This window comes from Saimiri boliviensis, chromosome 1 (assembly GCF_048565385.1).
Source record: "Saimiri boliviensis isolate mSaiBol1 chromosome 1, mSaiBol1.pri, whole genome shotgun sequence".
Lineage (NCBI taxonomy): Eukaryota > Metazoa > Chordata > Mammalia > Primates > Cebidae > Saimiri > Saimiri boliviensis.
Window position 1 is genome coordinate 130298486 of NC_133449.1, and position 16933 is coordinate 130315418.

The 16933-nt window shown below is 49.7% G+C and overlaps 2 pseudogenes; one reads left to right on the forward strand and one right to left on the reverse strand.

The window, feature by feature from the left end:
- Window positions 1-664: 664 nt before the first annotated feature.
- LOC120362305 (small nucleolar RNA U13) lies at window positions 665-760 on the reverse strand (annotated as a pseudogene).
- A 3365-nt stretch (window positions 761-4125) lies between these two features.
- LOC120366751 (uncharacterized) lies at window positions 4126-16390 on the forward strand (annotated as a pseudogene).
- The last annotated feature ends 543 nt before the right edge of the window (window positions 16391-16933 follow it).

The following is a 16933-nucleotide window of genomic DNA, read 5'->3' on the forward strand; positions in this document are numbered from 1 at the left end:
AGGAGGCTGAGGCTGCAGTGGGCCATGCCTGTGCCACCACACTCCAGCCTGGGTGACAAAGTGAGACCCTGTCTCTCAGAAAAAGACTTAGGAGGAGAGAAAGGTATGAATTGTAAGTTAAAGCATGCCACGTCCCAGATTTCCTGCAGAAGTGCTGATGCATACCCCGAGAAGTCTGTATTCATTTCCCAGTGCTGCCGTAACAAAGTACCCTAAACTGTGTGGCTTCAAGCACAGAGGTTTATGCTCACAGTTCTGGAGGCCAGGAGTCTGAAGTCAAGGGGATTTTGTTTGTTCGTTTTTCCTGTGCAGGCTGTGAGGGAGGATCTGTCCCAGGTCTTGCTCCTGGATTCTCGGAGCCTCCCGAGTTCCTTGGCTTGCAGGTGGCCTTCTGTCTCTGTCTTGACATCGTCTTCCCTTTGTAGGTCTGTGTCCACACGTCCCCTTTTTATAAAGACACCAGGCATATGGGATTAGGGTTCACCCTCATCACCTCAGCTTAGCTTGATCATGTGTGAAGACCCTACTCCCAAATAAGGTCACATCCACAGACCCTGTGGCGTAGGGCTCCAGCGTCTTTCAGGGAGACATAGTACAACCCATAACGCTATAGATTTGCAAATAGTTTTAGTTTGAGTTTCTGGGTTTTCTTTTTTCTTTTTCGCATCAGATGAGTGATGTGATGATGTAGCAAGTTTTGAGGGAAGCATGTATCACACAATAGCATGAAAATCCATTCGTTATGCTTAGGCTTTGGTATTTTTATTTCTATTTTATTTTTGTTTTGAGACAGGCTCTTGCTCTGTTGCTCAGGCTGGAGGGCAGTGGTGCAAATATGGCTCATGCAGTCTTGACCTCCTAGGCTCCAGTGATCTTCCCACTTCAGCCTCCCGAGTAGCTGGGGCTACAGGCAGGTGCCACCACGCTTGGCTAATTTTTTTAAAATATATTTTTGTAGAAATGGGGTCTCACTATGTTGCCCAGGTTGGTCTCCAACTCTTGGGCTCATACAATTTACCCACCTTGCCCTCCAAAAGTGCTAGAATTACAGGCATGAGCCACCATGCCTAGCTGTCATTTTTTTTCTTTCAACATAGGGATCACACCCTAATTTTTGTTTGTACCTTGCTCTTTTTACTCAAAAATATACCTTGGCAGCCGGGTGTGGTGGCTCATGTCTGTAATCCCAGCACTTTGGGAGGCCGAGGTGGGTGGATCACTTGAGGTCAGGAGTTTGAGACCAGCCTGGCCAACATGGTGAAACTGCATCTACGAATAATACAAAAGTTAACTGGACATGGTGGTGCGTTCCTGTAATCCCAGTGACTTGGGATGATGAGGCAGGAGGCAGGAGAATCACTTGAACCCAGGAGGTGGAGGTTGCAGTGAGTTGAGTTCATACTACTGCACTCCAGCTTGGGCGGCAGAGCAAGACTCCAGTTGAACTACACACACACACACAGACACACACACACACACACACACACAGACACACACACACACAGACACACATACAGCTTAGTAATCTTTTTTTTTTTTAAAGCACAATCAGAAGAATTGGCAATCTTTTTATATCAGCATGTGTTGGTACAATTTAAATTCTATTTTAGATTTCATTTAGATTAATTCAATCTAAATACTATTCTATTAAATTCTACAATAAAAAGTAGGCACTGCATTTAAATGTTTCAAAATTCAAAAGCTATGAAAGGGTATAGAACTGAGTCTCCCATATGGTAGCCAGTGACATATGTGTGTATTGAAATCTAAGTGAGGCCGGGTGCAGTGGTTTATGCCTATAATGCCAGCACTTTGGGAGGCTTAGGTAGGTGGATCACCTCAGGTTGGGAGTTAAAGACCAGCCTGGACAACATGGCAAAACCTTGTCTCTACTAAAAATACAAAAAGTAGCCGGGTGTGGTGGCACATGCCTGTAATCTCAGCTACTTGGGAAGCTTAGGCAGGAGAATTGCTTGAACCCAGGGAGTGGAGGTTGCAGTGAGCCAAGATCACACCACTTCACTCCAGCCTGGGCAACACAGCGAGACTCCATCTCAAAAAAAAAAAAAAACCTAAATGAATTAAAATTAAAGAAAATAAAAGATTTGGTTCTTTGGCTGTGTGGGCCACATTTCAGGTGCTCCACTGCTGCAGGTGGCCCTGAAACATTGTCCTCATTGCAGAAAGCTCTATTGGTTAGTGCTGGTTCAGCCTTAAAACCTCTCTCCCACTCGCTCCTGAAAGCCAACCACTGTTAGGGTTTTTTTGGTGATTCCTTTCTGAGATGATCTATGCATATAGTGAGCACACGGAGTTGATGCATCCACTTAAAAACAGTAAGCGTCTCCCATGTAGTGCAAATGACTGTGTCATAGTCCATGCAATGGAATTTATTCAGCTAGTTTCATAAAGAAGGGCTCCTGAGATTTTCCCAGGTTTTCACTCTTACAAATATTCTACTGTGAACACCATTCTCTCTTGCAGAGCAAATTCTTAACAGTGGAATTCCCTGGCCACAAGGTTTATATGGCTTTTTCTTTTCTTTTATACATTCTTCCTTCCTCCTTTCTTTCCTTTCTCTCCCTCTCTTTCCCTCCCTCTATTCCCACTTTTCCATTTCCTATCTCTTTTTCCCCCTTTTCCGCCATGTTTTTCCCCCTCTCTCCCCTCTCCCCGCCTTTTCTGTCTCCCCCACTTTTACTCTTCTTCTGTGCAGTGGCATGATTCTAGATCACTGCAGCCTCGAACCCCTGGGCTCAAGCGAACCTCCTACCTCAGCCTCCCAAGTAGCTGGGACTACAGCCTGTGCCACCATGCCTGCCTGCCTTCCTTCCTTCCTATTTTCCTTTTCTTTCTTTCTTTCCTTTTCTTTCTTTCTGTTTTTGTGGAGATGGGGTCTTACTGTGTTGTCCAGGCTCGTTTTCGTCTTAGTAGGTGCTTTTCAAGGGTTCTTATCCAAGGGTACCTGAATGGAACTTAGTGAGTCACTTGAAGCCCCTGTCATTGTGTTGAAGTTCTGTGTCTGTCTCCTCCACCCCCTTTTCAGGCAGGTCTGTGACTTCAAAATTGTACAAATGTTGGGAGGCTGATGCGGGAGGATCACTTGAGGTCAAGAATTTGAGACCAGCCTGGGCAAGATGGTGAAACCCTGTCCCTACTAAAAATACAGAAATTAGCTGGTCATGGTGGTGCATGCCTGTAGTCCCAGCTTCTCCGGAGGCTGAGGCAGGAGAATTGCTTGAATCTGGGAGGTGGAGGTTTCAGTGAGTTGAGATAGTGCCATTGCACTCCAGCCAGGGTACAAAGAGCAGCTTTAGACTTGATCCCACCAGGCATGACTGCTGGGCACGTTCAGCAGTGGATCCCCTGATTCTGCCTCAGTTTCCAGTGTTTTCTCAGAGAGGCCTGGAGTGGAGTGTCTGAAGCCGGGGCTGGAAGTCTTGCTGCATAAATACACTCTTCACTTCTAGTTCTGCCGTTAGCCTGGATGGGGAGAAGACCCATGTCAAGGGAGAGCCGTCTTCCTCTTAAAGCCCCGCCTGCCTGATGGCTGAGACGTATGCCTTCTTTCAGAACTCCCAGGAGCCCTTGAACTCTCGTTGTTTGCTGAATGTACAGGCACGGGAGTGCCTCTACCTCCCCACGGACCTTCCTACCACTCCCTGTAGAGCTGTCTGCGGCCTGGAAATGTTTATTTGCCTTTGGAGAAATTCTACTTCCACCCACCCCAGACTCATCACAATTACAGTAACAGGTGGAGCTCCAGAACTTTCTGGAGCCTATTCCAGCAGACCTGAGGTCCCCGGCTCAAGTCCTCTGTAACCCTATATGAGATGAAGAAACTGAGGCAGATGAGCTCATGAATGCAAACTGCCAGAACTTGGGTTCAACTTGTGTCCAAGTTGATGGGATTTAAGGTTGGTGCAGGGAGAGTGTTCTGTTCAGTGCCCCTCCCCCTGCTGTGTAGGGGTTGGGTCCTGGGCGGCCTGGAGAGCCCCAGTTTATGCCTGCTGATCTGACGCATTTATAACTGGTGTTCTCTTTAACCACAAAGTGTTGTGGTTTGGGTGAGAAATTCTGTGCTCTCCCTGCTCACGTGCACCCTGAGGAAGCTCCGACACCCCCATGCAGCCTCTGACGCAGACTGGAGAAAACCGGCGCCAGGATGCGCCTGTCAGCAGGAAAAGCTGCGAGCAGAGTGGGAGAGGGCCTCTGTTCCTGTAAAAAGTCAGGGAGAGGGGTGCGGCTGTATATTTGTGTGTGCACACACACATCCATACACATATGACATACCCATACACACATCGATACACACACGTGAACATCCACATGTAGACACATCTGTACAAATACATTCATATACACACATCATACACACATGTCCATATACACACACATCCATACAGTCTACATGTAGACACATCCATGTACACACACATCTCTGTACACACACATCCATATCCACACACATTCAGACACACATCTTTGTACACCCACGTGTCTGTATACACACACATCTGTACACATACACACCTCTGTATACACACACATCCATGCACAGATACATCTGTACACACATACACACACATTCGTACACACACATCTGTGGGATCAGGGAAAGACAGTACTGAGTAGTGACGTTCTGGTAATAGCTAGTGTCGCTTTGACATCTTCTGGGTAAACTGACCAGCTGGTGGCCATCAGAGTAGGGTGTTGGGTGGGTCTGCAGGTTGGCCGGGCCATCAAACATGATATTTGCAGTTGCTCATGGCTTTTCCCAAGAATCTCCTGTGTGGGTCTTGGAGTGTGCAGTGAGTAGTCCCCGTGGCCCACCTGCCAGTGTCCTCATCACCCCAGCCTCTCAATATCAGCATCCAATCTAAGGACAGACCTAGGTCAGTGTGAGCCCCCAGAAACGCCCCCATCCTCCAACTCCCCCTGCAAGTCTTAAAATAGTAGCTTTTGGGCTGTTTTTATTCTGATCCATGATAAGAAATACATGTAACATTTTGACCTAAAATACACTGGGCATTTAAAACACACACAGGCTGAGCAGGTGTTGGCTCTGGTGCCAGAGCTGCAGTGGTGGCACCTGGGTGTGCCTTTCATGGGTGTTCCAGAAGATTCCAAGGTAAAGGTAGGAGCTGGGGCTGGGAGTGCTTGGAGTAGTGGCTGTTGACCACTGATGTGGGTGTTTGGCAGTCATAGCAGCTGGCCCAGTTCCATCTGTGTGTTCTGGCTGACCTTCAGTGTCGCAGAAGCAGACGCTTTAGAAGGTGAAATTTACCCAACAACCCACAATGCACTAATTCTTTTCTCTTCTGTCCTATTAAATTTTGTTTCATTCTACCTAGTTTTGGGCCAGGCACAGTGTCTCATGCCTGTAATCCCAGCACTTTGGGGAGACAAGGTGGGAGGATTGCTTGAGCCAGGAGTTCAAGACCAGTCTGGGCAACATAGTGAGACCCCCGCTTCTACAAAAAAATACAAAAATTAAAGTGTGGTGGTACATGTCTGTAGTTCCAGCTACTTGGGAGGCTGAGGTGGGAGGAGCGGTTGAGCCTGGGAGGTCAAGGCTGCAGTGAGCCTGTTGTGCAGGCAGGTGTTGGCTCTTCAAGGAGTCCCCAGCCCCAAGTCCCCTCTTTGCCTGGGGCTGGGGGTGTTGGCCCCTGGGGCCTGACCCACTCATCTGCCTTCTCTCTGTCCCTGCAGCACTGCTGGAGAGGAAGGAGGATGGATGGTGGGTGGCTGCCCCGGGTGCCAAGCTCTTTGTGCCAGGGTTGGTGGGGCTGTGTGCCCTTGGCCTGCTGCAGCAGCAGGGCCAGCTCTGGACCAACTCCCTGAGGATGCAGTACAGCCTCCTGGGTAAGGTACTGCGTGCCTGGCTGAGGGGCAGGTGGAGGCGGCAGGCCCTGCCCTGTTTTTTGGGGCTGTGGCTCTGTGATCTAAGATATGCTGTCACCACAGGGTTTTTTATTAGTCATTCTGTTGGCTCTGAGTAGGTCTGAGTACCTGCCTGTTAAAAAAAAGATGTGTCCATTGAGGGGACATTCACCCATCTTTTAAGACCTCCCAATTGACAGGTTCTAATGGAATGCTAAGTGGATCAGAGCATGGGGCGGGGGTTGGGGGTCCTGTGGTTGAGGCCAGGCTGGGCTGGGCCCTCCTCCTTTTGGAGCCCTGGTGGAGAGCTGCCTGGCAGAGGAGGGCAAGGGTCTCTGGGTCGATCTGCACAGGTCTAACGAAGCAGCCAGCGCACAAGTGCAGCACCAGCCAGAGGCTATGCATAGAGAGAGGCTCAGACGGCGCCTACAGGCTGGAGCTGGGCCACGAGCTCCACTGCACACAGATCCCAGCATTCAGCCCCAAGGTGGGTGCCCAGGTCAGGTGGGACGTCCAGAGAGAGCACCAGAGTCAGGCAAGTGGTGATCTGAGTACCCTGAGCTCATCCCCAAAGAGACGGACTTGCTCACAATCACATAGTCATATGGGAATGGATCTGGGGCTGGCACTTCAGCCTCAGTCTTATGTCTATTCATCCAGGGTTGCTTGAACCAGCAGGCAGAGGTTGCAGTGAGCCAAGATGGTGCCACTGCACTCCAGCTTGGGCGACATAGTGAGATCTTGTCTTTAAAATAAATAATAAATTAGAAAATCAGAAAACAAGGCTGGGCATAGCGGCTTACACCTGTAATCCCATTACTTTAGGAGACTGAGGAGGGTGGATCACAAGGTTAGGAGTTCAAGACCAGCCTGGACAATGTGGTGAAACCCCATCTTTACTAAAAATACAAAAATTAGCCAGATGTGGTGGCATTTGCCTATAATCCCAGCTACTCAGGAGGCTGAGGTAGGAGAATCACTTGAACCTGGGAGGCAGAGGTTGCAATGAGTCGAGATCATGCCACTGCACTCCAGCCTGAGTGACAGAGTGAAACTATGTCTCAAAAAACAAAACAAAACAAGATAGTGCTTTTTACAGAACCGTCTCCTCAAAAAACAAAGCTGATGTCCCTGGAGTGGGTGGCTGTGGGGGTGCCCAGGGACTGGGTGGGTAGGGCCTCCAGTGACAGTTCAGTGCCTGTGTGTGTCCCAGGTCCCACTCTGGCATGAGGAGGACTCAGGCCACTTGCATTTGCAGCTGGAGGCGAGCTACGGGAAGCACTGGGACGAGATCAGCAAGAGGCATCTTCGTGTCAGCCAGACCTTCAAGAATGACTCGGGGTCCACCCTGAGCAATCACTTTATGGAAGTGAGCCTGGCCACTGCAGCAGAGCCCTGCCCCATGAATCCAGCATGGACGGTGGGAGCTGGGGAACCCCGCATGGCCGTCTCGCCCTGGCTGCAAGGATGCAGGCAGCTGAAACTCAGCCTTGGTGACTTTCCCTTTTGCATCTCCAGTCCCATGTCCCCATGGGTGACAAACGCATGCCAGAGTGCCAAGAACGGCAGGATGGCTTGGGAAACATAGATTTCCAACCGTAAAAATGCGTTTTGGAGACAGTGGTTCGCTGTCCGTTTTTCCCGGAGGGTGGGTTCATTTGCTGAGGTCAGAATGACGGTGTGCTCAGCAGCTGAACAGGTGGCGGATCTTCCACAGCACACATTTAACCTTGTACGCTTATTTAAAAATTGGTTTAGAATTTTTTTTTCCCTTTTCACATCCAGTCCTGCAAATGGTCTTATAAATAGTAACTTTTAATTTTAATTGGAGTTAAATATACACGCTGTGTAGAATGTACAGTTTTAACCATTTTTAAGTTTAGTGGCATTACATGCATTTACATTCTTCTGTGACCATTACGACTATTCATCTCCAGAACCTGCAAAACTGCAAGTCTATATCCGTTAAATGCTGACTCCACATTCGCTCCTGCCCCCAGGGACTAACCACCATTCTGCTACTTTGGGCTTTTGACTGCTGTAAGTATCACATACAAGTGAAATCATACAGTATTTGTCCTTTTTCTTTTCTTTTTTTTTTTTGAGATGAAGTTTCGCTCTTGCTCACACTGGAGTGCAGTGGCAAGATCTGGGCTCACTGTAACCTCTGCCTCCTGGGTTCAAGCGATTCTCCTGTCTCAGCCTCCCTAGTAGCTGGAATTACAGGTGTGTGCCACCATACCCAGCTAATTTTTTGTATTTTTAGTAGAGACGGGGTTTTGCCATATTGGCAAGCCTGGTCTCAAACTCCTGATCTCAGGTAATCCACCTGCCTCAGTCTCCCAAAGTGCTGGGATTACAGGTGCCAGCTATGGTGCCTGGCCTCAAGAACTCTCTTTTTAGTTCCTTTATTACAATGTCCTGTTGTGTGAATGCAATTGTCTTCTCTTAGAGTGTAAGTTACAGAATTTCAGGGAGTTTTATCTATTTCCTCTGAGTTCCTCTTTTCTTTTTATTTCTGTATTTCCTGTTAGAAGCTTTCCCCCAAATGCTAAGCCAGCCTTGGATATGTGCTTATGTTTGAGTCGGCTACTCACAATATTGATTACCCTATTTTCAAACAGGGTAATTACATTTTGAGTATACTCAGAAGCTGCTTGAGGATTTAATCCAAACCAGCAGTTTAGCAAAGTTAGGGATCTCCTATTCTGGAGCAGAGATTTATAAGTGTTTAAAAAAATCTATTCTCCTTAAAATCCTTTTGTAAAACTTAGAGTAAGAGACCTGCTGAAACAGAGAAGAGAGAACGCATTTCCACACTTGGGCACCTCTCGACTCTCCTAGATCCCGTTAGGGCAGAGTGAATGCTACCTCTCTGCCAACCCAGGATTAGGCCCCAAGGCTGCCAGAAAAAGGATCCCAGGAGAAAACTCAGCAATAAAAGCACAGAAAGTGAGACACCCGACTAAAATGACTAGAAGTCCTCAGGAAGTAAAGAGGGAAAAAGAAATCGAGAGACCAGGAAAATCCTCAGACCAGTTAATTCACCTTTGGAGTAACTGGAGAGCCAGAGCTTCCTAAAAGATCAGAAATCTCCTGAATTTGAACAGTTGAGGATGAAGAGTCATGAATGGCCTAAGGCAGTTGCCCAGCATGTCAGAGAGAAGGACTGGCAGGAATGTCCCCAGATGGTAGCAAGTTTGCAGGACTTTTACTGGATGACCCATCAGGCCACCCAGAGGCCCAGGAGCCAGCCCTGGCCCTGTCCTCATGGAAAGGCTCTACACGGGATTCTAGGATACAGATGGAAGGACAGCACGTTTTCAGGTCCTGCCTGTGCAGACACAGTTGGCCTTCCAGCTCCGCAGTTTCAAACCGAGGCCTGTGCCATCCCCATTCACTTTGAGGGGCCGCTATAAGCTCTTCCACCCATGAGCTGCATGCAGGATCCTCGGGTACCCACAAGGGAGCCCTGGATTGTGAACCCTGTGTGGTCAGCTCTAGGCCTGTTTCCTGCCTTTCCCCCTAGCAACCCCCAGCCTCCCACAGCCCCCCAGCCTCCTGCAGCCCCTTAACCTCCTGCAGCCCCCCAGCCTCCCGCAGCCCCCCAGCCTCCCGCATTCCTCCAGCCTTCCGCAGCCCCCTAGTCTCCTACAGCCCCCCAGCCTCCTGCAGCCCCCAGCCTCCTGCAGTGCCCAGCCTCCTGCAGCCCCCCAGACTCCCTCATTCCTCCAGCCTCCCCCAGCCTCCCCCAGCCTCCTGCAGCCCCCCAGCCTCCTGCAGCTCCCCAGCCTCCTGCAGTCCCCCAGCCTCCCGCAGCCCCCCAGCCTCTTGCAGCGCCCAGCCTCCTGCAGACCCCCAGCCTCCCACAGCCCCCTAGCCTCCTGCAGCCCCCCAGCCTCCCACAGGCCCCCAGCCTCCCGCAGCCCCCTAGGCCCCTGCAGTCCCCCAGCCTCCCGCAGTGGTGGCCGCTCTCTTCTGGTTCTGATCCAGATCTTGAACTTGGGAGGCAATTAGAATCTGGATCCCAATTCTGTCTGAAAGCAACAGAATAACATAATCTATACACTGGTTCGTGACTCTTGGCCCAGCCCAATGTAATGAGAAATAAATGAATGACCATGATCTCAAAAGCAAATAAATAAATAAATAAATAAATAAATACCTGAGCCACCAGACAGATGTTCTGGAGGTCCCGAGTTTGCCAGGTCCCAACTGTGATCTATAAAGTGAAATAAGATCTTTATCACCATGCAAGAAACACGAATGAAATAGAAAACTAATTGGAGACTCCAAACGTGTTTGGAAAGAGCGCTATGTGTATGTGGCAGCATGTGCTGACCGATGGGCTTCCCTGTCAATCAAGCAATTGCCTGGGGACCCAGATCTCCAGGGATCCGTGCCTTCCTTCTGTTCTTCTGTGGTGCCATCTTCCCATTTCCTGTGGGAAGAAAGCAGCTGGGCAGGGACCAGGCTGCCCACTCTTCAGCACCTCCCTGTTCTCAACTCAGTGCCATTTCCGTCCCCTCACTGTGTCTTTGTCCCTGCATCTGAGCCTGTCTGCCTCAGTTTCCCGAGACAATAAACCTTCTGTCTCCAGAAGGGGTGGGTGGCCTGCCCATTTGATCGGCTCCCCTTTGTCTTTCATTTAGGTATCAGATAAATTGTCACTTCCTCCGAGAAGTCTTTGCTGACCTACCAAAGTTTTATCAAATTCCTTCTTAGTTGTTTTTCTTCACGGCCCTCAGCATTTCTACCTGTGTTTTTGTTTTTGGGACAGGGTGTCCCTCTCTTGCCCAAGCTGGAATGCAGTGGCAGCATCACAGCCACTGCAGCTTCCACCTCAGCCTCCCAAGTTGCTGGGAATATAAGCGAGCACCACCATGCCTGCTTAATTTTTGTATTTTTTTTGTAGATAGGGGGTCCAGGCTGGTCTCAAACTTCTAGACTCAAATGATCCTCTCGCCTTGGCCTCCCAAAGTGCTGGGATTACAGGCATGAGCCACTGTGCTCGGCCTTCCAATCTTTTATTAGGAAAAAACTGCAAGCATTCAGAAGAGTTGGGTGAATGGTACAGTGATCACCAGCATCCTCTCATACTAGCTTCTGCTATTAACAGTTTACCCCACTTACCTCATCACCTCTCTCCACCTATCCAGTCCTCTTATTATTTCTATGCAGTTCAAAGTAAGTTGTAGACATTGATACATTTCACCCTAAACGTTTCAGCATGAGTTTCATTAAGCAGAGTGAAATGCATACATCTCCATATACACCTGTGTGATCCAAACCCCTGTCATGAGTCACAACATTGCCAATGTCCTAGAAAGTTTCCTCATGTCTAGTTTTTCCCGGTTTCTCCCATCAAGGCTGTGATGGGACTCTGGAGACCTCTTGCTGCCTGCTAGAAGCTTCCTCTCTGCCCCGCATACCAGATTCTCCTTCTCTGTCTCTCGCCAGAGCCTTGAACCTGGATAGTCCATGGCTGATGGTCTGCAGCTCACAGGCTGTACTGGCCACACTGAACTGTGTTCCAAGCTGTCGTGGAGCTGACGCTGGGCAACACCTGGACCCTAAAGGACCTGGTGGTCAGCGTGGCCTGCAGGAGTCACCGTGGAAACCTGCAATGAGGTGGGGAGGGAACCACCCCTGTTTCCTCCCCCTGGGATCCTTTTTCTCTTTCCTATTCATCCCTCAAAAGCCCTTCAGTGACGTTTCTGTAACCTGACTGGTGCAGGCAGGCTAGTTTTCTCTACAGGGCCTTGAGACAAGAAGGGAAACTTCCAACAGGGAAGGCAATATTCAGGTCTAGACACCAGCTACCACCTATGTCTGGGTGAGCAGTGCTTGACCCCCCAGCACACACCGGGTCCCCTGCCACTGAGATCTTTTTCTGGTGCGGAGATGGATAAAAGCTGAGGTCTGTAGAGAGATAGCAGCTCACACATGTGTGAAGTTTGGCCTTCCCAGTCTCTACAACTATCAGAGTTAGTTCTTTTTGTGTGTGTGATGGAATTTTGCTCGTGTTGCCTAGGCTGGAGTGCAATGGTGCGATCTCAGCTCACTGCAACTTCCACCTCCCGGGTTCAAGGGATTCTCCTGCCTCAGCCTCCGAGTAGCTGGGATTGCAGGCATGTGCGACGACACCCAGCTAATTTTGTATTTCCAGTAGAGACAGGGTTTCTCCATGCTGTTCAGGCTGGTTTTGAACTTCTGACCTCAGGTGATCTGCCTGCCTTGGCCTCGCAAAGGGCTGGGATTATAGGTATGAGCCACTGTGCCTGGCCTCAAAGTTAGTTCTTAAGTGATGTAGGAAAGTAGACTAAAAAAAAGAAAATCTGGATTTCTCATCTTGCTGCTTAGCAGCTGATGGGGAGAGAAGTAAAACAGGAAAGCAAGTGGAACCATACTTTGGAGACAGGTGAAAAGACATTCGGCTTTTGCCAAAAAAAAAAAAAAAAAAAAAAATGCCAGAGTGAAAACTTTTAGGACGTTAGTCGCTTTTTTGCCGACTACTGCATGTCTACCCTGCAGGCATTTGGTGCAGAAGCAAGAACGGGTTTGGGAGAAAACTCGTGAGTGTCTCCACAGAGCTGAGGCCGAGGCAGCTAAGAGACCACCCAATCCCTCGCCTGGCTCTCCTACCTCTCTCCCTGCCTGGGATGGAAAACGGCTTTGTGCCACTGGCTTAGCCTGTGACCTTGGACCTCCCCGAGCCTCTCTTTCTCTGGCTCATGGACTCTCTCCCTGTACTGGGCGATACCTGGAGGTGGGGAAGGTCCGGGCCTGACCGGGCTCGTCCGAGGGCAGCATAGTTCCCTCTGAGGCAGCGCTGGGTGGCATCAGCGTGCAGTCAAGGGTGGTGGCGATGTTAGGGACCATGAGGAGACCTCTGTGTAGCAGAGGGTGCCCAGACAGGAGTTCGAGGTGTGGGCGACCAGCTGGCTCCTACCCTTCACCCAATCAGAGAGCATGGAGGCCTGGCCCAGGGTGGTGGCAGTGAAGGTGCCAGCAAGCGTCCAGATCCTGAAGATGCCAGATTTGCTGACGGATTGGTGGTGGGGAAGGAGTGACAGAAAGGAAATAAATGGCTCAGAGGTTTTGGCTCAAGCATCAGGAAGGATGGAAGTGCCATTCAAGGAAATGGGGAAGTTGGCAGTGGGGAACCGAGGGTCAGTGACATGGGACAAGGTGGTACAAAGTTCTGGTGTTTGACTGGAGGCCCAGCCACGCCCAAACCCTGCCTTTTCCTTGTCACTTCTCCCTGTGAGGCCCCTGAGGTGTGTGAACAAGGGATGGAGGCCAGCAGGGCACCGAGTACCATGTGGGACTTGTGCCAGGTGGGGGCTGCAAGTGTCCTGCCTCCCCCAGCCCCGAAACCAGCTGGATCACACCCAGCTCTTCCTAGGACTCCCAAAGACCACAGTGATGGTGCAGGGAGAGAAGGCCACCTGCCAGCATGTACCCTTCAGGCTACAGACACCCTGGCTACTAGTAATAGCGGCCCAGTGAGGTCAGATTCTCTCCACAAACTGAAGAGGAGACAGGGAAGTTATGTCAGCTCAAGGCTGGGGCAACACAGAGGAGTTTCTCTTCTTGTCTCAGGGCCCTGTAGAGAAAACTAGCCTGCCTGCACCCGTCAGGTTAGGCCTCACAGAAACGGCACTGAAGGGCTTGTGAGGGATGAATAGGAAAGAGATGAAAGGGTATCCCAGGGGGAGGAAACAGGGTGTTCAAAGGCCTTGGTCCCCTCCCCACCTCATTGCAGGTTTCCATGGTGACAGTCTTGGCACAGAGCCTCTTCCACAGCTGGAGCGAACTCAAGTCATCCTGGAACGCATCCGTGCAGGGTGAGATCCTTGCTGAGAACAGCCAGGACCATAACATCCTGCATTGCTGGTTCAAAGGCCCCCAGCAGGAGCTCAACCTAACAGCAGCCTGCAGGCGCCTGGGTGGGTGAGAGCCCAGGAGGCCATGGCAGCCAAGAGACCACCCGATCCCTCACCTGGCTCTCCTACCTCTCTCCCTGCTTGGGATGGAAAAGGGCTTTGTGCCACTGGCTTGGCCTGTGACCTTGGGCTTCCCTGAGCCTCTCTTTCTCTCTTTCCCTTTCCTTCTCTCTTTATGTGTTTTTTGACAGTCTTGTTCTGTTGCCCAGGCTGGAGTGCAGTGATGCAGTCATAGCCCACTGCAGCCTCCAAGTTCTGGGCTTAAAGGATCCTCCCCACTCAGCCTCCCGAGCAGTTGGAACTATAGCCACATGCCACCAGACATTGCTGAGTTTCTTTCTTTCTTTCTTTCTTTCTTTCTTTCTTTTTTTTCAAGCAGAGATGAGGTATTGCTGTGTTGCCCAGGCTGATCTGAAAGCCTTGGGCTCAAGTGATCCTCCCATCTCAGCCTCCCAAAGTGTTGGGATTACAGGGGTGAGCCACCAAGCCCAGACAAGCCTTAGTTTCTTGGTCTGTAAAATGGCCCCTGGTCACATGAGCTCACATCCAGGAGCAAAGCTTGGCTTCCTTTAGCTGAGAAGTCCAAGTTCTTTTTCCCCCTGGGTACCGAGGGCGGTCTAGCCACGGTGGGAGCTGCTGGGATCCTGTGGTCTGATCAGGGTGGAGGCGGTGGCCCAGGTCAGCAGCCGTTCTTGGATAGCCATTTGTGGGGCCGATGGACAGGCTGTGGGGGGCTACCCCTTGCCTCCCTGCAAAGCGGGTCTGCAGCTTGGTCCCGTTGGCACGTCCCTCCCTTCAGCCTGGATCTTGTTGCAGCCCCGGAAGACCCAGGTGTGACTGACGGCTCTGGGGACTGGTGCCCAGGGCCAGCCTCAGGGCCTGCAGTTGGAGGGAGAGCAGGAGGAGCTGAGGAGAGACAGCATATTGTACCAGAAACGGGGAACCTTGCCTCTTAGGTGTGTGCGCCCCTTCTTATAGGCAGACACCCCTGCAAGTGTTCCCTTTTCCAGCATGGAGGGTCCTCAGGGGGAACATTATGGGCAGAGCTACCTGGAGAAACCCTGCTGACCTGCTGGGGCCCAGATGGAACCCAAATCCCAGAGAAGAGCCCCCTCCCCTGAAAGCTCCCACATCCCTAGCACCCTCCATTAGTTACTGAGGTGGCAGCAGATGTTAAAATCTCATCATCCTAGCCTGGAGCTGCTTGGGGAGTCTTCTCATTTCCTAGAGACAGAGCTCATTAAAAACGTGGTTCCCTGTGTGCAGGGCACCGCACGAGGTTGGGATGAACAGAGCCGTCTTGGACTCCAGGCTATGCATTGAACAGCTGTGTGGCCTTAGGTGAGTCACCTATAGCCTAAACAGCAGCAGTAATGACAAGGAACGGCAGCATCATTTGTAGATTTCATTTGTGTTTTTACCCCATTTACATTCGTTGAGCACCTGCTATGTGCCAAGTGCTGTTCTGGGCACGTGGAAAATGGCAGAGAACAAGAAGGGCAGAAACCTTTGCACTTGAGGAGCTTATGTTCATTTTATATTTGTTACCTCTAATCCCAGTCACTGTGTCCAATGAGCATCATTTAGCCCCTGTTTTACAGATGGGGAAACTGAGGCACAGAGAGGTCAAGTCCTTTGCCTAAGGTCACACAGCTAGTGAAAGACTGTGCCTGGACTCCAGTCACAGTCTGTGTGACACCAGATGCTGTGTGCCATTCATCCCCTTGGGTCTTTGCTGTCAAATGGTGACGGGGACCCCAGCCACGTCCACTTCACTGACAGAGTGAGATGGTGAAGGGTTCAGGATGGCAAATTGTAAAAACACGGGGCTGCCATGTGTCCTGATGCTCTCTTAACTCTGCAAGCTTATGATAGGTCCAGGCTGAGATCGTGGGGCCCTGTTGTCTCTGACACTGCCAGCTGCGTTAGTGGCTTTGGCCTGCTTTTCCGTCTGCACACCAGGCACCCCTTGCACCTGCAAAGTGATCCTCCCACCTCAGCCTCCGGAGTAGTTGGGACCACAGGCACATGCCACCATGCCTGGCTAAGTTTTCACCCTGTTGCCCAGGGTGGTCTGGAACTTCTCGGCTTAAGCAATCCCCACACTTGGCTACCGAAAGTGCTGGGATTACAAGCCTGAGCCATGGCACTTGGCCTACCAAGTTGATTTTTAAAAATTGTTTAGAGATGAGGGTATCACTATGTTGCCCAGGGAGGTCTTGAACTCCTAGCCTCAAGTGATCCTCATGCCTCAGCCTCCCAAAAAGTGTTGCGATTACAAGTGTGAGCCATTATGTCAGGCCAAATTTTGATAATTGTATTTGCTACTCAGAAAAAACTAGCTTGATGGACTTAGGGTGAGGGAACCTTTGGAGCGCAGCGCCTTAGGTAATTTGCTTATTCTTTATCTTGTAGAGTTGGAGTGGAAACTGTCTGAATCTGGAGCAATTAGGACCGACCTGGAGGAAAACCCTAAGAAGCAGATTGAAGACGTGTTGCTGTCCTCAGTGCGGCGCTGTGTCCCCACGTGGAGGGACAGCGATTCCGAGGGGGACTGAGGCTGCAGCTGCTATCACGTGCTGAACTTTCTGTGACAAATTGTCTGAATTTTTAAGAAAAGGGAAAAGCAAGAATGAGTCCTTCTCATTTTTAGTTTTGTATAAATTATGTTTTAAATCTTTACATTTTGGAAATCATAACTGGAAATTCTGTTAAATATTTTACAACCTTTTTTAAATTATAGTATTTCCTCTAAAAAAAGTTAAAATCAGCTATTGGTATGGCAAATGTGTGTTTTCCTCATTCATATTGTAAGTTAGCCATTAAAACCTACCATTATTTTTTGACATATAACTATAAAAAGAAATATTTAGTTTTAAATAAACATGAATAAATTATACATTGGAAAATTGCAAACTAAGCCTTATAGACACATTGTTTTATTTAATAAAGAGCAATGAGATTATCAACTCAATATAGTAATGGTCTCTAGAACAAAAGAATCTTAGTATTTATCCTATTTAGAAGAAACAGACCATTTTTGTGAAACATTCTCTTATTGAAGAAATAACTAAAATATTTCAATTTACTGGCATATTTGG